This window comes from Bombus flavifrons, chromosome 7 (assembly GCF_040668555.2).
Source record: "Bombus flavifrons isolate JBK064 chromosome 7, iyBomFlav1_principal, whole genome shotgun sequence".
Lineage (NCBI taxonomy): Eukaryota > Metazoa > Arthropoda > Insecta > Hymenoptera > Apidae > Bombus > Bombus flavifrons.
The window spans coordinates 652,716-675,852 of NC_138448.1; the positions used below are offsets into that span (position 1 = coordinate 652,716).

Genomic DNA, 23,137 nt, shown 5'->3' on the forward strand with positions numbered 1-23,137 from the left:
CTGAATTCTTTTATATAGTTGAAACTGCAATCAAATATATTTAAAAATGAAAACTATAATTATGATGTCCTTATTCCGCAGGAAAGTGCATAGGAAAGTTTGTTTCACTCAAGTAGCAAACGGTATTCAGACTATTGTGTACGAATCCTCGCAACAACTGTACAAAAGTCAACAGCCATACTCCAAGAACCCATAAAACCAAGTATGTACATACATATAAAACTTTCTCTGAACAGGGTCGTTTCACGACCAACAAAAGCGCTCATGTCACGTCTCTAATTGACAGATCATCGTGGAAATCCGTGTAGCAAGTGCACACCACAGTGGATCACCCTCACGCCAAAGCTAACCTCTACCTCTATATACCTGTATCTCATCTTTCGCTCTATCTCTCTGTACATGATCGAAGATCGTGGCAGTTGGAAGCATGCGGATGTCGGAGAGAAGAAAGGAGAGACAGCTAGCTAGAATGCAGACGAAGGGAAAGCGGAAAGAGGAGAAGGAGGAACGAGAGGCTGCCGGTTCAGCTGCATTAATTAAACTAGCGGAGGACAATGAGCCTGTCTGCCGGCTCGCTTGCCTCGCTGTGTAATTCACGCCTCTCACGGGAGAGGCAACCCTTCGACTTTGCTTTCCAGTTTCAACCTTCCTATGGATAATTACCTACGCCCAGAGTCTCGTATCTCTGTGTCCCACCTTCTCTCGTTCATTCTCCCGTTTGTCTGTTGTTTTCTTTCGTTTTTACATTCGCGACTTTCCAGTTCTTTTGCGACACGCGTCGCGCGTGACCGAGCGTGCTATTGCACCATGATGAGCTTGTCGTCTTTGGATAAGTTGATTGATTTGAATGAAGTGAATTGAAAGCAATATCGAGATATTTCGGGTTTGGCAACTGTACTGATGGAAATATTTTGAGGAGGGTTTTCGACATTGATGAGAAAGGGTCTGCTAGAAAATGCGAAAAGGTTAAATACGTGATCTTCTTAAATTTCCAAATAAATATTTTAATTTGTATTATATCATAAATAATGCACTTCAATTGATGTCATGTTCTTCATTTAGTTATGTACAAAAGTTTAAAGCTAAGCAAATAATTGTGAGAATAAGACATTGAGAAATAGATTATCTGAGACAATAACGTTTATTTATTGATTGCAAATTTGTCCTATATATGACATTTAAAAAAGGTAATTAATTCCATTAACTGGAAGAAACATAATAACAGTCGTACATAGTAAGTAAAAGTCTTGGTAAGAATGCATATTGACAAATCTGTTGTCTTCATCAAAAGTAGATAACGAATAAACATACTAACAAATAAGAAATAGTTTATATAGTGAAGCAACAAATATTTTATTTGATTTCAAATAAATTAATTTCATTTGCGTATAAAATGTTGCATGAAATATTTACGTTATTTTAAAAATAGATTATGTATCTTTCAATTTTCTAAGTCCCAGAAAATTCCTATTCCATGTATAAACCGACGTTTCAGCCAGTCTCCTAATCATAAATCAAGCAGAAACAACACCTAAGTACAAGAGCAGCTAGAAAATTAACGAAATGCAGCTTTAAAGCACCGAAGCCTCAGAAGAAGGCAACAAATCCGCATCCGTTTCCCTCAGTCAAGAGCATGCAGGAGGGAGGGGGAATTTAAGCATCTTTGGAAGGTGAACTGCAGCTGCTTACTTCAGAGTTGAGAACCACGATCTGTTGCGCTCGTCGTCAACCAAGGTGGAGTCGGACGAATCAAAGAGAGAAAAGACGAAGAGGAACGTAGAAGCAGAAGACGATCCCCAGCCGCCTCTGTGTGCTCCTTGAGAATCGGCTCGTTAGGAGGTTAGACGGAGAAGCATGCTGCCAAACGATCGACTGATCTTTTCTTTTTTGTTTCTTCTATCTATCTTCTTCGTGACTATTTCGAGAAAAAGTTTCGAGGATTATGCGGACACTCCAACTTCTCTCTGTTTCTACTTTGCGAGATTTCGAGAACACGGAAAGATGGAAATTGGTAGAAATCCTGGTTGTGTACACGTAGTGCGTGAAATGTATATCAACTTCTTAGAACACAGGATTTAAAAAACCGAAAAGGCTCTAGTTGTACTGAAATTTTACTTCAAATTTCTACCACTTTGGAGAGAATTATGAACAGCTACTAACCAAATTAATATGTACCTTTTCTTGTGCATCACGCGTGTTAGTCATATCAGTGGCAACACGAAACCGGTGGAATATATTATAAACCGCTGCACTTGGAGAAGTGTTCATATTTTAAGGTGGGATCAAATATATTCTACTGTGCATATATGTCAGCACCTAGAAGGCGGGAAGTTTTTTATTCTACTATGTCCCAAAGAATGTTAATACATTCGGTGCATATACAAAATGTAAACTAAATTAACGTAAATTAGCAAGAAAGCGATTAATACAATAAAATTTGTTCTTAACAAGATTATAATTTAATATGGATACATAAGAAAAGTTTGTTGAAACTATTTACAAGGATTATAATATACAGTATAGTTAATTATAACAATTACATATTGGTTCCACAGTTTGTTAACCTATGTAAATCTTATTGAAAACATTTACGATATTTGTATGATACTGATATAATGCCTACTAATCAAGTAGTAATCAAGAATATCTTCTAAATATATAGATAGACAAATAAATAAATATATATATATTTACATTATATTTAAATGAAGAGTTAGAATGACCCCAAAATCAGCTAATCGAATTCATACGCTTTTTCGATCATCGATTCAGCAATTCCTGAGGACGAACAAGTTTCAACCAACTATCCAGGGCCGCATGATGTCAATTTGCAACTCATATACTTAGAATACATTAGTATAATATATATATATACAATACAATAGAAATATATAGGTACCACCTATGCACTAAAAATTACCCGGTTTAAATTTCCGATTCGTTTGTCACGCGTAAACACGTGTATTTACATGCATGTGAAGTAGGGATCTCTACAGATTACATTACATTACTAGCTTGACATATTTTGCAAGATTAGGGTTGTTGAATTGAAATTTCTTTGATTTCTAAAGGAACCTGGAGACGGTAACGATTGGTTAACATGTTATCAATTGAAGAGTACATGATAAATATATTCTTGTTGATTTTTTAATTTTGATGTTGCTTCTAATTAGTAACTAAGATTGTTAGAAGGCAATATAAGCTTATTAAAGATAGATAAATCTATGAAATTTTGTTTAATTAATAAAATTTAATATGTGCTTTTCAATTGTTACTGATTATCATTGGCTGACTTCATATGCCAATTAATCGTTAACGTCTAAAAGTTCCAACTCGAATAAATTTCGATCTGACAACTAATAAACTAATATATTTAATATTTAATATTATCATGTTTTCCCCCTGCACTTTTTAATTGTGACCGAAAAAATTATAAGGAGTTAGAAATAACAATATAAACCAATTGACATTGATTTTAGTACTTAAAATTGATATACTCAACGATAAATAGGAACATCATTCATCTTCAATAAAATCGACATTTCATTTATATAAAAATACAATACGAGAACAGAGAAGACTAAATTGAATTTTAATAGATTTCATACATAACAGATTGCATACCAGTGCACTTTATATATGTGGAATAAAAATAACGTAAGAAAAATAAAGTGTAAACTAAGGAAGTAAGAAATGAAATTTAAATAGGAACTCGAATCTTTAATCTCCGTTCGAAGGCAAAGTCTCTTGCATAAAAACTTTCCCTACCACTTTCTACATACTTCTCGACAAATAATTATTTCTCTCCTTTCTAGTACCATGAACCACCTACCACCCTAAACACAAAAAAGAACAGGAACACGCGAGTAAAGAAAATCTAACGACGATTAAATTCGCCTCTGATTTCATTTTAATTGGGAGTCATTACGTCGATTCCGCGATGGTTAACCTAGTTTCCCGCCTGGAGGATAGATGCACGCGACCTTTCGTGCCGGGACATCCTACTTAAGCTGCGTTTCCACCGTCACTTATAAGAATCAAATGCACTTCCTTCTCTCCTTTTATTTTCCATTTCTAAAAGAAAACATTTTTTTACCTATTATACGGGATTTTTTGGCAATCGCGATACAATTAGCAAGAGGATGCTTCTATGTGAAAAAATAAATCGGAAATGTAGAACATCATTTCTCATACAACTCTCCGTTTTCCAGAAAATTGAGTTTGAGAATTTGTTTGGTACATACGAACATAGCTAATTAGCGAGTAAGTACGAATAAGTAATTAATAGGTTATTCTATATGCGAAAATAAGTTAAAAACGTAGAATAATATTTTTCCGCTTAAAACTTTGTTCTCGATAAAAATAAAGTTTGATCGTATTTAGTTAACAATTGGCCTGCTATACGCATGAATTTTATTTTCTCGGAAACGATGCAAAATATAAAAAATTGTATTCCATATTTTCGATTTATTCTTACATGTAAAATAATCTCTTGTGTATTATTCGCCTCTGCCCAACTCAGAATTAGCCAAATTCAAGTATACATACGGAACTTTCAAATTCAAAATAAATAGGTACAAACTAATTACTAAAATGTAATAAAAAATGTATAAATTGTTAATTTGTTTGTTATATCGTTATACAATGTAGAACAAATAAAAAGTAATACGTATCTATGGGTGTCTATGAGAACTGGGGGGTTAATTCTCTACCATTTACGAATCCAAGTAGAAGCAACATTTTCAAATAAATACGAACTAGAATGCATTAAAACCTACAAATTATTAATTCAGTTATATCATGGAAAGTAAGTAAAAGAAGCAAGTAAAAAGGTAATACTTGTAGGTTCTTATGGAAACTGCAGAGCTAATTCTCTATTGCTTCCGTAAAACTGTTTCTGTCATCTAACGAATCAATTTCTCTCCCCACACTAAACGTTGTATATTCTTCAATTTTTGAAATAAAACGCGGTTCTCAGAGCGGGACAAGCTAAGGGAAAGTTACAGGGGTGCAGCGTGTCGATGAAGTTTTCAAGTGGGCGATTTAAGCCGCACCACCCAGCCAGTAGCAGCGGTAGCCGGATTATCGCTGTGAAAGCACAAGCAGCTTGTCTGGTATGCCAAAATCGATAAAGTACATCCACCTGCGGCCCTTCGCCCCTCATCCACCGTGGAAATTCGTTTGACGTAAAACAGAGACGAAGACGAACATCCTTTATCGCGGTTTTCAAGCGCAACTTATCTCCACGCCAACAAACTTACGTCAGTTGCGAACCTTCAGGCGGCACAGAAAATTCTAGTTAAGTAAAAAAAATCGCTTTCAGCGTTGTTCATTGTGACGATGGATTTTCATTAAGGATCAATGCTCGTGTGAACAACATTTATCAATTTTAATATACATATTTTATTTCATCGATATCATACTATCGTAATACCATAGAATACGACAAATTTTTTTATAAAGATATTACAAAAAAAGGTTTTATAAAAAGTTCGTCAATTCACAATATAATTCTAGATTTAGTAACTTTTTAACTAAAATAAATCTTGTTTAAAATCAGCAAGTCTATAAATATTTTTGAGCAGCAGTACGTATAGATTTCACTAGAATATTTTCTGAAGTTATTAGACAAAACAGGTTCACATGTATATATATATATTACATAACGAAAAAAGAAATATTTAATCCAATGCAAAAAAGAATTGATTTAATGTAAAACTAATTTAAATTAATAGCTAATTTGTACATGAAAAACTTTCGTCAAGAATGTAACTTTTTATTTTTACGTACCGTGTGTAGTAGAATATAAACATTTTTATATTTTATCTCAATTTATAAAATTAGATACAAAATTTATAGGAATGTATTACAATGTAATTTTTAAGAATTTATAAAAATACAATATTTGTAAGAATGTATAATAATATAATTTAGAATAATTTACAAGAATATAAAATTTATAAGTTTTATTAGAATAGAGTTTATGAGAATGTAATATTTATAAGAATAAAATCATTACATATCCATTTATTCATAATTTTCTAATTAAAACGCATCTCAAAAAAAATAATCAAATATATAGCGCGATTGAAATGAAGATATCTCAGGAGGGAAATTCAAACTTTTTTCATATTAATTTTTGTAAAAACCGGTGAAATTAATTAAAATTTGAAAAAAAACTCGCTCGATATGAAATTGAGATTAAAAGCTTGAAGAGAATGGTCAGGATTCGATGTAAATCACCCCGAGTGATTCGTGAGGCAAGCTCTGGTTTACGAACACGTGTTCTCCTGACCGCCTATAAAGCCCTGTTAACTCCCGGGATCCCTGAAGATCATTACGACTGAACCCAACCGAATACGGAAGAGGCTGCGCAACACGCGGCTGTTTCGATGAGAAATGTTCCGAGAAGGGGAGTTCGTCAAGTTTTCACACACGTACATGTGCGCAACGCTTCTAGTTTCATGGAATGCGAAATCACCTACAATCCAGTTTAGATCACACATATGTGAAAATTTGCAGGTGCAGCTCTTAAATTTTAATTTAGTTAGATAAATTTTTATTTCATTTCTATTTGTAAACTTTGACACCGGTGTTAGTCCAATTATATTTTCTAATGTTAAAAAATACGGTCACTTAAGAATGCGTTTGAATACTTTTAGAGAAATTTTGTATCAATATATAATACGAAACGTTTTGAAATTTCATTAACACTGTAATGAGACACGGCTATCATGATCATATTGGTAAATTTTGGAATAAATTTGTAAATGCATATAGAAATTGCAACAATTAAGTATATAATGAATAATCGAAAAAACTAAAATATACTTGGCTAATAGATATGTAAAAAGACATTTACAGAAACATATTAGAACAAAATTTTGAGTGAAAATTAGTTTACGATAAAATTATTTCACTTGAAGTCTCATTTTGTGGAAAATATAGTGTTTGAACATATTTAGTCACATTCTCAAAAGTAACTTTGTTATTCTTTATCTTATTTCTTATTTTTAAGATATTTCTCTAACCGTATTCGTACCACGAATTACAGTCTACAATGAATGTATATAGTTTGCAAATAACAAATGATTATTCTTTTGCCAACGAGTTTATTTTATATCTATTTAAAAATGTAAAAAAATGATAGGAATAGATAGGCATAACAAGATTTCTCACGTATAATAAAGTGCCTCGTTGTTGAAAACGAGGTTAGTCTGATTCACGAATCGTAGCAAAGAATGAATGCTCGGTTTATAATTTCATTAAAATTAATCCGGTGTTGGAGGAAGCAGATCGTAGCCTAATTGAATTTACGCTTTGTAGACTTTTCTCCTCGACTCTTGGTAAAGAATCGATGAGTCTTGTGTTCTAGTGGAAAGTGTCGAGACGAAGACGAAGAGCCTAAAGAGGAGGCGGCCAGTGGAACGAAGAGGCGACTGTAGTAAAAGAAGAAAAAGGAAAGAAAAGGAAGAAGAAGAAAAGAATACACGGAGAAGAGTAAGAAGAGAAAGACGAGGTGGACGAACGTCGCCGACCGCTATTTATATTCGATGCAGCGGACGTTCAACTTACAAGCACCCCCGCCTTACGACGTATCCTCCTCGACTCTTCTTGTTTCTGGTCTTCACGCGATGTACTATGTTTCAAAACGACTATCTCGGGAGAAAGTTGTAATTTTCTATTACTTCATTCTAAGCATCTTTTGGACATTTTTAACCCTTTGTAATCCCGTATTATCTTTCATAAGTATCGTAGGACCTTAATTAACCTTTCGGGGCGCAGAATTTCAAAACAAGACAAGACTCCAGGTGCACAGAAATTTTATTTAAATTAACATCACTCTGGATGAGTTATGAATACATATTGACCAGATTAATACATACTTTCATTATTACTACATTTATAAAAACTTAAAAACATGTAAGAATTATTACCTCATTTGAAACGTTACAGTGTAAGCAATCTATACTTGACATCGTAATAATAATTTCATCAATTTCATATAATTGAATTAACTTTTTCTTCTTGTATACATAATCAATATATCTAAAGATTTCTAAGAAACGTAAAAAGTAACACGCCCTAAAATTAAATATGTACAATCTGAAAAAGAAGAAAAGAAAGCGGAGCTTACATCGGAAGTTAATTATCCATCCAGTTCGTGTTCACGTCGAAAAAAAATGAAAAGAGTGGAAAGACGTTGAAAGAAGAAATAAGAGCTCGAGGTATTTAGCTTTCTTTGCTCAAGTTCTTCGCTAAGGAACGAATTGAACGAAGATGAGCAGGATGAACGCCAAGGAGGAGAAAGCTGGGTCGTGTAAAAGTAGAGAAAACCATGTATCATCTTTGGTCGTAATTAGAATCCGTTTCGTGGAAACGAAGGCGACCGTTCTTCCGCTCATGATCCTCTTGCAGTCGAAAGGCGTGTGCGCGCTTATTAATACGATTACATAATGCTCGCTGCGACACCAGATTTTATCCTCTTACGCGTAAAGTGTTCGGAAAATTGTTCGAAAGCCTTTAGATTTTGGGAATATGCTTTGTTGATTATTCTGTTAGCGAAGGAGTTGCCAAAATTGTATTATTTAAATTTTAGTCATTCTTGGATAAATTAATTTGGCACGAGTCTCTTTCTAATACAATACATATAAGAAGTCGCTATTTAAGCCAATCTAAAGTATTTTACATTTGACTAACTTTTATATAAGAATTAGTATTGGAAATATGATTATTTTAAGAAATGAAATAATTTGGCAGGAGTCTCTTAAATAAAAATCACTATCTGAGACATTTTATTTTCAGAAATTTTTGAACAATTTAATAATAGGAATTGATTCCTTCTTTTCTTTTTTTTTTTTTTTTTTTTTTGAATGATTTAGTTTGATATGAATCTTTTCGTAAAATGGTGTGAGAAACATTATTTGAAATATTTTGTACTGTACCATTTTTGTAATAAAAATGCTTTAAAATAATTGAATCCACGTTATTAATAAATCTGAGTATTCGGTGGGATCGTCTTTGATATTTTTAAACATCAAAACTAGCATTCATAGTGTATACTAATTTTTTATTAAATATAAGTTTGTAATAAATATTTTGCAATTTCTGTACATATTTTCAAATTAGATTCAAATTGGATTCAAATTTTGCCAATATAATTATTGCAATCGCGTCTCATTATAGAGTTAATGAAATTTCAAAATGTTGTATATAACACATATATAAAAGCTTTTTGTAGTAAACGTTCGAATACTTTTGCGAGAAACTGCATCTCCATTAAAAACAGTAGATTTGCAAATAGAAATAATTAAATAAATATTATATCTATGAAGTTTTTTATTTGGTTCGACCATTCGATTTCGATAACGGGTTAAAATTGAAGAAGATCGGTGCTGAAGACTAAGCGATCGATGACGACAAAATGTCAACCGGTAGCGCGATTCGTTTAAAAATATCAGGCACCATGAGATGAAAGAAAAAGGACGGTTCAATCGTATCTTCATGCTGCCTGTCAACCTCCGTTAACCTCCCGTATCCCTTCCTTCAGCGATTCCTCTCTGTCTCTCGTTAGAAGGTGTGAGACTTAACGATCTCGTCAACTGGCAACACTCCAGCATCTTTTCGCTACGATTTCGCTCTTCTATCTCTGTCCAAGCTTCTTGCTCTGGTAAACTCTAAACTTTAATCCCCCGAGGATGATTTCCGTATGTTACATATACGGACCGTATCGTCCAGAATGGTTTAATTTATAAAACAAATCGTGTAATCAAAATAGTATTCATTCAATGTCTTTATGGATGCAAAATAACAAAAGTAAAATTCAAAATGTCAAGCATAGGATCTACTCGAATTAATGACAAAACAAAATCTCTTTATTTCCCAATTTTAGCCCATTTGTTGAACAAAACCTGTAGTTATACACTATAGGATATTGCACTTGGGCAAAACTAGTGGTAATCAATCAAAATCAATTCTCATCTACAGCCAGTCTAGTCATATGTATCCACCATCTTATTCATTGTACACAATTCTCATTTAACTGGATTACATCATATTTCTCGCGACAATACACGCAAAAAACATTTTCATTATTATTTCTTTTACGTTAGTTTGTTTTAGCTTTTTCGTTCCTCATTCTTTGTTCTTAATTGTTATTGCCAAAAAAGTAAATGATAGTTTATGACCATTCGAAATATAATGCTTTACATAGTTCACAGGATGATTTTACCCCATATGGTTATGCCCTATGATGCACGAATATAATCTGCTTACGATTAAGTATTAAAACGAAAATATTAAACACTTTAAAACGAAAGAATCTTAATAATTTACTGCAGGGTACGTATTCCGTAATAAATCTCCGTTGAGAAACATTTCGATATAATGAATAAATAATTGTGGATATCAGCGAATTTTTTTACTTTTTTAGATTGAGATAAGCATGATATAGGGTTTTGTATTTATTTTTCTTACTATGAAAAAGTTAACTTGTCAACTGAGAAAAGCAGGCGACAGAAACATTACAAATATAAAGATTACAATGATTGATAAATTACATTTTTTAATTTTTAGAAACAGTGGATTAGTTTGTTGTCAATATACATATCTATGCTTTTTATATTTCTATATATTCTATGCTTTTACAAGCTTATATATACATATTTTTCTATGTGTTTTGTGATTATTCGAATTTCTGTGTGAATTAAAAAGCATTTGTTAATTAATCTAACCTTGTTTTAATCTTCGATTTTTTATATCCCCATAGCACTCTCATTTCAAAACACAACAAAATTTTTAATAAAGTTTCAACAAATATCAGATCTTTTCAAAAATAAGCAAGTGTCTGGATTATTTTTGAGCCATAGTGTATTTTATGGTATAGGGGTTGTAATAGATAGGGAGTAAAAGCTGTGTGAACAAGATGGATATCTGCGACTTAGATGGGTGATTGGTACTGTAATGCAGAATTGATTTTGTGGCAAATTGATGAGTGATGAAAGAAAGATTTATAGAAGGGGATTCGTAAACAGTTTTGTTGTTGTTGTAAGATAGCGTAAATATTGATATAAACATTATAAATCGGACCTGCCATATTTTATCCGTTATACATTCGCATACAACAAACAGAATAATTATTATACAATGAAAAAGTTATCTTGTTTTTTATCATAAAATTTGTTACCAACGATCTTTTTAGCACGACAAATTATAAAAATATTTTCAATTATCCAATCTTTTACTGTATAAAAGAATAAATTCACTTTTTTTTTATTCATATCGTATTATCAAAGTAGTAAAAAGCAGCAAAGCTGTATTTTAAATACATACGATTATTTAATTAATTATGAATGTGCTTCAATCGTAACATTAAACTAATTGGGATGTGATGTGATGTACTATTCAAAGTTTAGTAACAACATAATAAAATTTATTTGTTATCATTATTATTATTAGGAATCTCATAAATATTAGTTAAATTATTAATGTTCTTCAAACATAATACTAAAGTATTAAAAATGTAGTGTTTAGTTTAAAATTTGTTAAAATCATAGTTATTATCAAAAATAAAACTTTCCCACTTAATTTCGATATTATTAGAAACCATAACGATTATTTAATGAATTATTAATATGCTTCAGTCATAATATTCTATCTTCACTTTAATCATATCTGGCAATATAATCAAGCTAAAAATTGATTCTTTATAATTATTTATAATTTATTTATTTAAACATTTATAATCTATTATACATTTTCAATATAACCATTGTCTAGACGTTTAAACTTATCTCTAGATACTTTCACGTGAATACTTAATATAATATCGTCTACTTGACATCGAGGAAGTGATCGAGGAAGTCTATAACGAAGAAAAGAAAACGGAATCTTAAGAGATAATGAGATCAGCGAACATGTCGCACAGATTTAAATCGAGATTAAAGAAATACCACAACAACTTTTCGATCATAACATCAACGTCGTATGTTACTAACAAATCAACGTTTCCATGAAGCAAAAGGATTCTGGAAATCCTATTTTACTTGTTGTTAATTAATCAAGTGGAATAAACCTTCTATTTAATGAATATTATTTTTTGAGTATAATAAAAAAATACATATCTTCTTTGCTCAATTCATTTTTTTATTTCTTTGAAATCGTATTTATTTAAAAATTATTTAATAATTTAATAATTACTTATTTCATATTTATTATTTTAATATACACATACTGATTCAGTTTAGTTTACACAATATTTATCAAATTATTTACCTTCCTATTTCACCCTTTCTTTCTTCTAGAAATAATCATTTATCTTTTTATAATACTGTATTATCAACTAAACATCAAAGACGTTGTTTAAATCATTATTTTAACACATGCAACGAAAATATTTCAATACTTGCCGGAGGAAACTTTTATGATTATATTATACGTATGTTATATAAAATATTTTGAAATTTCATTAACACTATAAACGAGACATGAAAACTGTAATTATATTGATAAAATTGGAGACCAATCAGTACACATTCACATACAAAGGAAAAACTACATAGAAATATATAAGTTACAAGCTATTTACTATAAACACATATTTATTGAAAAGTTAGTATAAAGTATGAATCATTTCAAGAATGAGTCATTCTAAAGATATTAAAACTTATGAATGTAATGAATAATTGACATTTAAATACTTTTATGATGTCTACAAAATATATTTTTGCACTGAATATTTTGTAGTTTCTATAGATGTATATTTTTCTGATTTGTTTCAAACATTATCGAAATGGTCATAATAGTTATTATTATGATGCTGATGAAATTTCAAAATGTTTCGTATCTATAATACACATAATATATTCATAACAAGTGTTTACTATCACACAATTAAATCTTTTTATCTAATTTTTTATTTTAACGTGAAAATTAATTTTTCTGATTATGATTATCTTAATCTATGCTAGAAATATAATAGCAGCGTTAAGATTTTCTATTTAAAAAACAATTTTTCTAATATTAACAATCGATTTTCTAATTCTACACTCTACTCGTAACATATCCACACCTTTGCCGTTCTCAGCCGTACTTCTTTATTAAGACACTTGCAGCAACCCTCCACTTCCTTAATTACATCATGTTTTAGTTTCTATTATTATACTTTTCCGCGTAGTACTAACTATAACTTATTTGCAAACAATCCTTTCACATATTATCACATTGCACTATAATAAAATATGCATAAAATTTCGAAATGAAACAAACTTCACTCTCCACAAAAAAATCTGTCCTATCAAAAAATTAAAGCTTCACCTTTAATATACTTCCATAGTCTCCCTCTCCTGCCACAACCTAGATTTCAATTGTTCAAACAATTGAAAGCTACAATAGGAAAATATAAGGCACATTTTGAATGTTTTTTTATAGACGAATAATTTTACAATTCATTGTATGCATCGTTTATTGCAATTTTAAAAATCGTTTCGTCGTTTGATTTTAGGATTAAATATATATCGTTTCTACTTTTATGCCTATTTTAAAATCATCTGTCGTTATAATATGGAGTATGCAAATTTTATTTTTATTTTTCGAAAGGTTCAAAGTATTTCCTTCTTAGCATTATTGAGTTAGACCCATTGAGTTAGAATACCCATAAAACCATAAAAATAATCATAAATAATAACCATAATAACCACAATTACAAATAAAAGTTGAATTAAAATTGTGCTAAATTATTTAATTTTATGATGTGTGATCTATACACGTATATATTTGCTCAGCGGCATTTACACCGCGCCTCAAAGAGGGACAACCAACCTCAAATTTATAAGTTATAAATGACGAGGAAGAAGCTAGAGACCACGCAAAGACATTGCTCGACATTATTCGTCGCAAAAGGTGGTCTGTGTACTCTTAAGAATATCGGTTATTGGATTTCATACTATTTACATTGATTTTGACTCTGTAGATTGTAGATTATTCTTCTGGTTGTGATAAATAAAGGGTAATAGAGAGTATTGTTCTTCATTAAAAATGATATATGTCACACACTTGCGAGGGAAGCGTTTCAACTCGAAAAAGTATGTTTTCCGGAAGAAACAAGAAACTGTTTTTGAACATAATCAAACCAAATTTATGGACAAGAAGAATAATGCTCGTACAGCAGACTCAAGTGAATTTTTTCATTTCTGGTTCTTAACCCTGACAAACCACCCTTCTAGTCAGGACGCAATTCATAATCAGACGTATTTATAGAATACAGTACAGTGTCATGAATCAGGAAGAGCGAAATATCTGTTATAAAAAATAATACTTCGTATTATTGGCATAAATAAATCAATTCAGATATATTGTAAGTTAACATAAGTTTTGAAAACGTCTGTTATAAATTAATACAATCTGCATACAATTTCAAGTATTACCAACATATTTACGACAGTCGCATCTCATTACATATAGCACTATGAAGTTTCAAAAATTAGTATATGTATATATACCACACATTGAAATGAAATGAACATGAAAATACCTTTATGAGTCGCTACACATAATCCATTTGATTATATTTATGATCAACTTGGAGAAAAAAGAATACAGTAACACAAATACCTTTCCTAACCTGTCAATTATTATCCTAACTTATCCTATTCGAATAAATTCATCGACTAACTTGCTTCACCCATTCTAACCTGTTGACCGTGAAAATGGTAACGACATATATGAACATTGCCATCAAATATAATATACACAGATTCTTTAGAATTCAAGGTATCGACTGAAACAATAATTTTCGAAAGTTTTAGTTATTTTTTAATGATCCCTCAGATTTACCACATTTTCCAATGAATTGTAGCCTTATAGGGGTTGCCAAATAGTTCTGTAATCTTATTGTATTTTGAACAATGAAATGTGTTCTTATTTTAATGCAAAGAAATCAAAGTACAGTAAAAGTACAATTCTTTTGATGCATTAAAAACTTCAAACCCTTTAAAAATATTCAAAAATTATTTCAAAGTCAGGAACTTTAAAACATCTAATACATTATACGCGGAATATCTTGCACGTCTTAAACATGCCGCGGGCTACATGCCTTTTTAGCGATTTCGTGAAATGTACCAGACAGCATTAAAAGTTACATAATATTTGAAATTGTTGTCGGATTCTTCTATTGCCCGCAGATAAACATTATAGGAATGAACACGGAATATTCTACTATCCGCATATGAAATGATAAAAATAGAAATACTTTTCTAGTCATGAAATAATATATAAGTACATGTGTACATAGTTCAGAAACAAAATTGTAATCCCAATGAGGTTTTCGAATGATACAGGGTCGGATTACCGAGGTTCGATATATACATATGTAACTGTTGGAGTATCTCGATTTTACGTTAGTTCGGTTACAGTCACGTAGATATGTAACGGGTGTCACGATTGTGCTGGCTGGCACGGAAACGACCGGTAATTCCGTCGCGGTAATTAAATCAGGTAATTAGGGCAGCTTCGGTGGCACGGTGAATATCGCTGCTGTGTCTCTCGACGCGATCGTCCCTTCGTGCTTCGATGTGTCGTTAAACGTCGCCGGTAAGCGTCGCTATTGTCAGTTATTACTGTCAAACTTACCGGGACGTACGTGTTTCCTTGATATTAACGAGACGCTTTATTGACCTATCTTGGGGAACAGGCTGGTGCCCGTCCGATTCTATTTCTGAATTTACGCGATCACATACAAACTGGCCCCAATGTCGTTTTGGATCGATTTGTAACCTGAGAGCAACAAATAATCGAATCGATTTCAACATGTATTTACTCGTGAATCGATGTTAATTTCAGCACTGAAATTTCTCTTTATGAGAATCAATTAAATACTATTCATAAAAGATTTGTTTTAGGTATATTATTTATTTTTGTTATTATAATATTTGTGTATTCGTGATTGATTGTATATTTGTTTCGCAAATTACTTGCATAAACATATTTAGATATAATATACATATCATATATACATATAATATACATATCATTATTGATTAAAATAGAAAACTTTACATAAATTGATAAAAAAAATATTTAACAATTATACGAGAATTTCTTGCAATTATAAAGAAATATGTTTAAGTCTTTGTTACAAAGTTTTTAAACATTGATAATATTAATGAAACTAATAAGACAGTTAATATTACTATTTACACATATTAAATGAAAATAAAATAATTTGACAAAATAAAACATAAAAATAAGAGACTACTCTCATAACTTTATTTATTTCATATGCAACTATAGATTATCAAAAGAAATTTACGATTAGTAATAATTAAGTTATTTTCGAAATTTGTATTATCATTATTCGCTGTATACTCGATATCAATAAATTCTGCTTCAAAACATTTTTTGTTACATAGCTACAAATGGCTGAAAAAACGTATTTTGCATTAAACGAAACATTCTCTATACATAAAAGTGTTCTATGGTAAGTGTTCATGCGAAAAATATTCCACTCTTTTAGTACTTATACTTATGTATATATATATTTCATTCCACTTTAAAATATTAAAATAACTCGGAGCGCAATAAATTACAATATATCTCACAGCTTTTGTTTTGACAAATATAACAAATATATATAATATAAATATAGCAAATATAACACACGTTTAATAGACGTGCAGGAAAAGTGATATATTAATTTGGTCAATACGTATTCATACAGTGGCCGAGAAAGTATTTGTACACCATTGTATTTATTATAGCATTTATGTACATATGTACTAATTAATGAAGTCCAACTATCATTTTCATCATCATCATTAAATATCATGCGACTAGAAAAATTTAATAGTACGAATAGAAGATGATACGTGAAACCTCATCAAGAAATGCTTTATTGGAAAATAAGAGTATGTACAAATATTCTTTATAACCACTGTAACTCATCTGGAGCAGCTGTTTTTAAATAAGATTTCTACAATTAGAATCTTTTTTATCTTAAGATTGTGTGCTCTAAAGAGTTAAACGAACTGTATCTCTCCGCCACAAAGCAAACATGTCGTATACGATTTTCGATCCGACAGACGACGTTTTCACGTGGGTCGAGTCGATCGAAGCACCAACACCGGTAACAACGAGAACCACAGCAGCAAGGAAACAAGACGGAGAACGATTCTTCGTCTAAGTGTACGCGATCACGTGAATATGTTTATGCCTGCAGTTCATGCGGTGATTTATACTGACATCGATACACCTTTCTCCCAGCATAGAAATGTCAGTAATGCAGTCGATAGAGCGCCGTGAGCTATAATGTATTGTCGTTAATGAATCGCTAAAGGGATCAGCATTTCATTTTTCCGTGGCGACGTTTATGCGCCGCGAATTGACAACACAGTAAATCCCGAACGAATTTCTGTCAGGCTATAGCAACGTTACCTACGAAAAGGTCGTACAGGCGAGATTTGTTCGCAGCCGCTTCCAGGATCCGGCTTCGAGCGTTTTACAGACCCTTACCAGAAATAGATAACGGGCTAGAGACAGAGCCTCCGAGCGTGTGTCTATTTTAGAGACGACTTATGTGTCTCACGATGTCGCGAGTATATACGCGACGTTAATGACACGCGCAAGCGGCGCTGTTCGCGTCCGATGGAAATGTTTGCTTTGCCATTTCTTGGAAAAATGTGCTTAAGATTGGAGAGATACGTTGGTTTATACGGCTGTTTTGTACCAAACTTTCGTTCTAATAAGATTTTTACGTTTTTTTTAAGTTAGTTATGTTTTTCAATCGTTGAAAGAGATCTTAGGATATCTTAAAGATATCTAACGCAAAGTTACTACAGTGGGTTGAACTAAAATTTCTACTGCAAAGCACATTTTGTTTCTATTATATAATATATTTAACTGTTTTTATTTCTTTCGCCTAATTTCTCTTTTTTACAATACCTTACTATGTTATTTCAATCACATTTTTCATTCAGCAATCACATTTTTAAAAGACTAGAAGTGATTTCTTCTGCAATCGTAATAAATATTAGACATTTAACTTTTAACACGTATATTGTTCATCACATATTATAAAAAATATATATTTCTATATATATATATGTATATTTCATATTTTACTCAGAGTAGATAAAGAAATTTCTTTGTATCTGAGGGTGTTTCCATTGAAGTTTGAACTATTGTTTTAAACTAATCGCCAAAACTTTATAAAACACGCCTTGTAAAGAAGAAAACAAATATTCTATCCTCCACACAGTTTATCATTTACAAAGATATAATTTAAATTTATCAGACTAGTCCAATTGATTAAAACTGTAAAAATTAATTTCTAACGTGTATTTAAATATACATACTATATATGAATAATTATCTAGAAGCAATATGATGAAAGTAAAATAAAAAGTATATGTAATCATTAGATTGCAAATGTTGATGCCAATTCATATCTTTACTTTTGAAAATTTTGAGTATTTTATCCTTTTTTGTATGTTCTTGTATATCAAGTGCGCTAATCTCAATTAATGTTTATAAATATTAATTTTGTCAAAAATCCTTACATGTTTTTAATAACCATAAAAAAGAGAAAACTATATATAAATTCATTACATTTTAATATTATATTTAGTAATTGTGAAAAGAAGAAAGCTACATACCACTATTTTGACGTAGTTAGTAGTTTTATTTTTAAAAACAGAATATTGAAAATAATCACATAACTATTATCCAATCCACCTCTCCTATTTTATCATTTCACCCTCATATCAATCTCACTCCAAAAACTGCATTTATCAGAAACCTTTCGTCCAGTTGTTAGACCAGACAATCGACGTTTCACTTTAACAACCACTCCATGCACTAAGAATCCAAAAGAAAAGTTATCGCGCGCTAGGAGATCCGACAACAATGGCCTTTATCGAGTCAAGAAATTATTATCATTATGATAAACAATTTGCCAATCGTCGACATGGTACGAGTTAAGAGAACTAGCCTCTCTCTCTCTTCTCTCTTTCTCTCTCTCCATATATATATATATATATATGTATGTATGTATACATACCCTATATGTTGTATATACAGTATGGTACAAAAGTCTTGGGTCATTTACGATAATGATTTCATAATGACAACTAATTATAAATAAAAATAAAAATATTAATAAACGTATATTTTATATACAGGATGTTTCGTTTAATTGGAGACGATAGAATATCTTATGAAGAAGTTATGAAAAAAATGTTTTAACAAAGGTTGTTTGGCTCGAAGCAGGACATCATATGGTGAAAGTTACTTTTTCGCAGATTCAGTAACGGGGGAGGAGATTTAAAGTCAACTTTATTCTTTTAAATGGAGCTATATAACTAAATGGAATTAATACATTAATCGATCCATCCAGATATTCTGCATAAAAAGTATTAACCTATTTATATTGAAAAATGATCAGTTTGGTAGATGTCTTAGCTTTAATTTGTTATATGAAAGAAAAGAAGACGCGAGGTCTTATATACTACATAATCTTGTGTTTACGTTGTAACGTATGAAAGACAAAGATAATGATCTTACAACATGTAATTAGTTGCAAGAATGATCTCAATAAATATTGTGTCAATGTAGTAAATAATTGAGTCTTCAAATTCTTTAATGACTTTTGCAAAGCGTATGTTGCAATTTCTATGAGCAATTCCAGATTCATGTAAAATTTCACCAATATAATTCTGATATTTGTATCTGATAACTAAATTGCGAATTTTTATGTATATATGACAAAATTTAAAGATACAAAAATGCAATAACGTGCGAATATACATATAATTTTCAAAGTACTGTATCTACTCGTTGTAATATTTAATAGATAAAACAAACATTTATCCAGGTCTTAGTCTTTCAATTGTATTCATAAAAGTATGAATACGAATTCGCATAAAAATCCGCAGTTTACTTTCAAAAGAAATCAAGAAATGTGAAAAAGTTTCATATAACAGCTGTACTATATCCATAAAAGTTGTCTATAAATATTCAAATACTTTCTCGAGCTACTGTATACTTATAGATATATGTAATAGAAATGAGAAAAAAATATAAGCAAATTTTATTTGGTAGGTGGACCAAAACTTTTGCACGATCCTGTACATCTCTCGATATCCCCGTGAGAGTTGTATCACACACAAAGCGAAGGATCCGCCCGTAATTTCAGCATTGCACAACAATAATGATTCCCGAGACAATGGCTCGTATATATTGGGTGGCAAAAGCGTTTCGCGTAGGCCGAGCATCGTGCAGGTAATGCACACACGGATGCACGCAGTCCGTGAGAAATTATTACCATCCACGAGCATGAGGCTACGACACGAGAAATTCTGTTGTCTTTCCGCCGTGAATAACTCCGCACGGCTTGAAATTAATCGTCGAGCGATCTTAATAAGCGCGTTAATGAGCGAGCTTCGCAGTCACCAACCCCTCACCCTCCGCGGGTACTCTTTAAACGATACTCTCTCGCTGACAACTCTCGGCCGCTTTAATAACTATTTTACCTTTAATTAAGCTATTTCTGACTAATCTCATCCCCCAGTATGCTTTACTCTGCTTTGCTGCTTCTTCGTAGTATACATATTCGCTGTTCGACTCTAGAAGATTTTTGGGATTATTAAATCATTGAATCGAATATAGCTTGTAATTTTTATTCGAGATAAAAATTTAAAATCTGTTTTATATATTACTAAGATAAATATTATAGAAACATAAAAAATAAGTATTATAGAGTTTTATTTAAAAAAAATAGAAATAAAACTTTTCATAACAGTTAATTTTAATAATTTAACTTTACTTAGTCCTTGTATCACATTTAACTTAATTTATATCGCTTATAATATTTTTTAAATGTATTTTAAATTATGTTTTCAAATAAAAACTATATCGAATAAAACGGAAAATCCGTTCTGTACTCAGTGCCACATGTTTCAAAGTGAAATAAATGTATACCTAGATAAATATTGTATAATATGAAATAAAAAAATTATATAAATAAGGCTTTTCATAATATAATTAGTTGAGTTTATATAGAATGCCATACAAGTAAACATTTTCTGTTTACAATGCAATAATTATTAGGAGAAATTATCAGATAGTCTTAAAATAATGAAATGTATTCGCCGTTCGATCGCACAGAGTTCTTGAAATTATATTAGATTATGCATATTAAGTTCATTCTGTGCATTTTTACACATTAATGTCTTTCATAAATGCATAAAAATCCGCGCACTAAGTATCATCAATCTAAACTTAACTACAAACAAGGAAACACATCGAATTATCTTAAGAAATTCTATTTTCATACGTATTTTCTTCTAAATGTATGATGAAAAAAGATTTGTTTTTTCGCAAAGTATAACGAAAAATCGTAAACCAATGCCTGGAGAAATTATCCGTCGGCATCTGGACGCGAGAGGAACTATTATTTCAGGATTCTTAAGAGAATGCAAGTTATTATCGCGTCACTCATTATACCAAGCAGTCAGCCATTATCCTTCCGCTTTTTCCTTCTAAATAAACGACGTTAATTCGTCTTAATGCGACGCATCCGGCGATACGCAAGCCTTGTTCCTCGAAATCCTTCGGAAAGGGAAACGATACGTGCGATGCATCGCTTTTTTCGGCGCGGAAATATTCCACGCCGACGATTCGTAATCACCGATTCCGCTTTTCCTTCATAGAAACGATATATCAAGTACATATTACGTAGATGCTCGTGAAATTTTTCAAATATCGTCGAAATTTGAGAATACTGAGAAAATTGAAAATATTCAAAGAATGGAGATCCAGTGTGGTTTTTTCATATTTTCGCTAGAAAATGAAAAAAGTTAATAAAAGAAATATAAAAATCGAGTCAGAGAACATAAAAGGTTGCATTTTTCAATAAAATATATATTAATAAAATTTGAAAATTTGTCAAAAAACCGTACATTTTATTTCCGAATTTTGTTCAATAGCATATGTATTTATATTGTATTGTGTATGTATTTTAAGTATACGTCTATTTTATAAAATCCCCATTAAAACTTGTAAGCCTATTTTCCATCTTTCACAAACGACTAGAAATTCGAAGATATGGAGAAAAAAATTCATGTTTCTTTATTTACAAATTTACACTCGATACGTATATTTTACATATTCTTTATTTTATATTGCATTCTCAAATCCTTTATCGGAACTAACTATTGTTTCGTAATTACTATCTAATCAACAAAATTTACAAACAATTTAAAGTTTCGCGTCCAGTTTCAATCTTGGAATTTCAATATTATGGTAATGAGCACAACTAATGTAATTATATTGGAAAATTTTGAAACAAATTTGAAAATATGTATATTATATATTTTTTCTTCCATTTCTAAAAATAGCAATAAAGCTATTCATAATAATTAGTTGAATTTACAAATAAGTAATTATATTTATGTTTATACTCGCTATAATTATCAGGAGAAATTATCGGATAATTTTGGAAAATTGAAATGAAATACGAATAATTTATATACGTATTCCACATCCTCGATTTGCTTTCGTCGCGTGAAATCACTTTCGTTCGATACACGATCCTCTCCTTTCACGATGTCAGTAATGCATGATATTCGATCAACACTTTTCGCGATTTGTCACATGCATATATGCTCCCCCGACGTTCCTCTATTATATTCCTTCGCACACGTGTAACCGCATAACATATAACACTTTGAGGTTATCGTTACTAAATCTTGTTCTTTCAGACCACCGTCAAGTGAAACGAAACCTTGATATATACCGTGTCCCCGTCCACGTAGCAATTTCTTGTTTACGATCTCTCTATCCACTTACTAGTTTCGATTTTTCGATAGTTCTCGACTTTTCGTAGTATTCACAATATTAGAATTAAAAATAGATTTATCAAAAATATATGGTTTGTTACGGGGAAACCTATATAAAATCGTACAGCAGAGTAAAAACTGTAATATCATGCGTATTCGTTAACTGAAATCTATTACAAAATACATACACTGTTCCTGTTCGCAAATATTTCGATTTTATTTTCAGCGATTCTTCAACGTGTATTACGGTGTTGCACTAATCTGGAGATGTAAGTTAAACGAAAAAATATGTTAACAACATGTATTTA

At 31.1% G+C, this 23,137-nt stretch overlaps 1 protein-coding gene and 1 long non-coding RNA gene across 12 annotated transcripts in view; one reads left to right on the forward strand and one right to left on the reverse strand.

Moving 5' to 3' along the window:
- The window catches only part of scalloped (TEA domain transcription factor 1 homolog scalloped), a 339,978-nt gene that overhangs the window by 129,658 nt on the left and 187,183 nt on the right, over positions 1-23,137 (reverse strand). The gene's annotated exons all lie outside the window — the stretch shown is intronic.
- On the forward strand, positions 82-1,605 carry LOC138181543 (uncharacterized). Its single transcript, XR_011173530.1, has 2 exons — positions 82-202; positions 287-1,605. It is a non-coding gene; the product is annotated as an uncharacterized LOC138181543 (long non-coding RNA).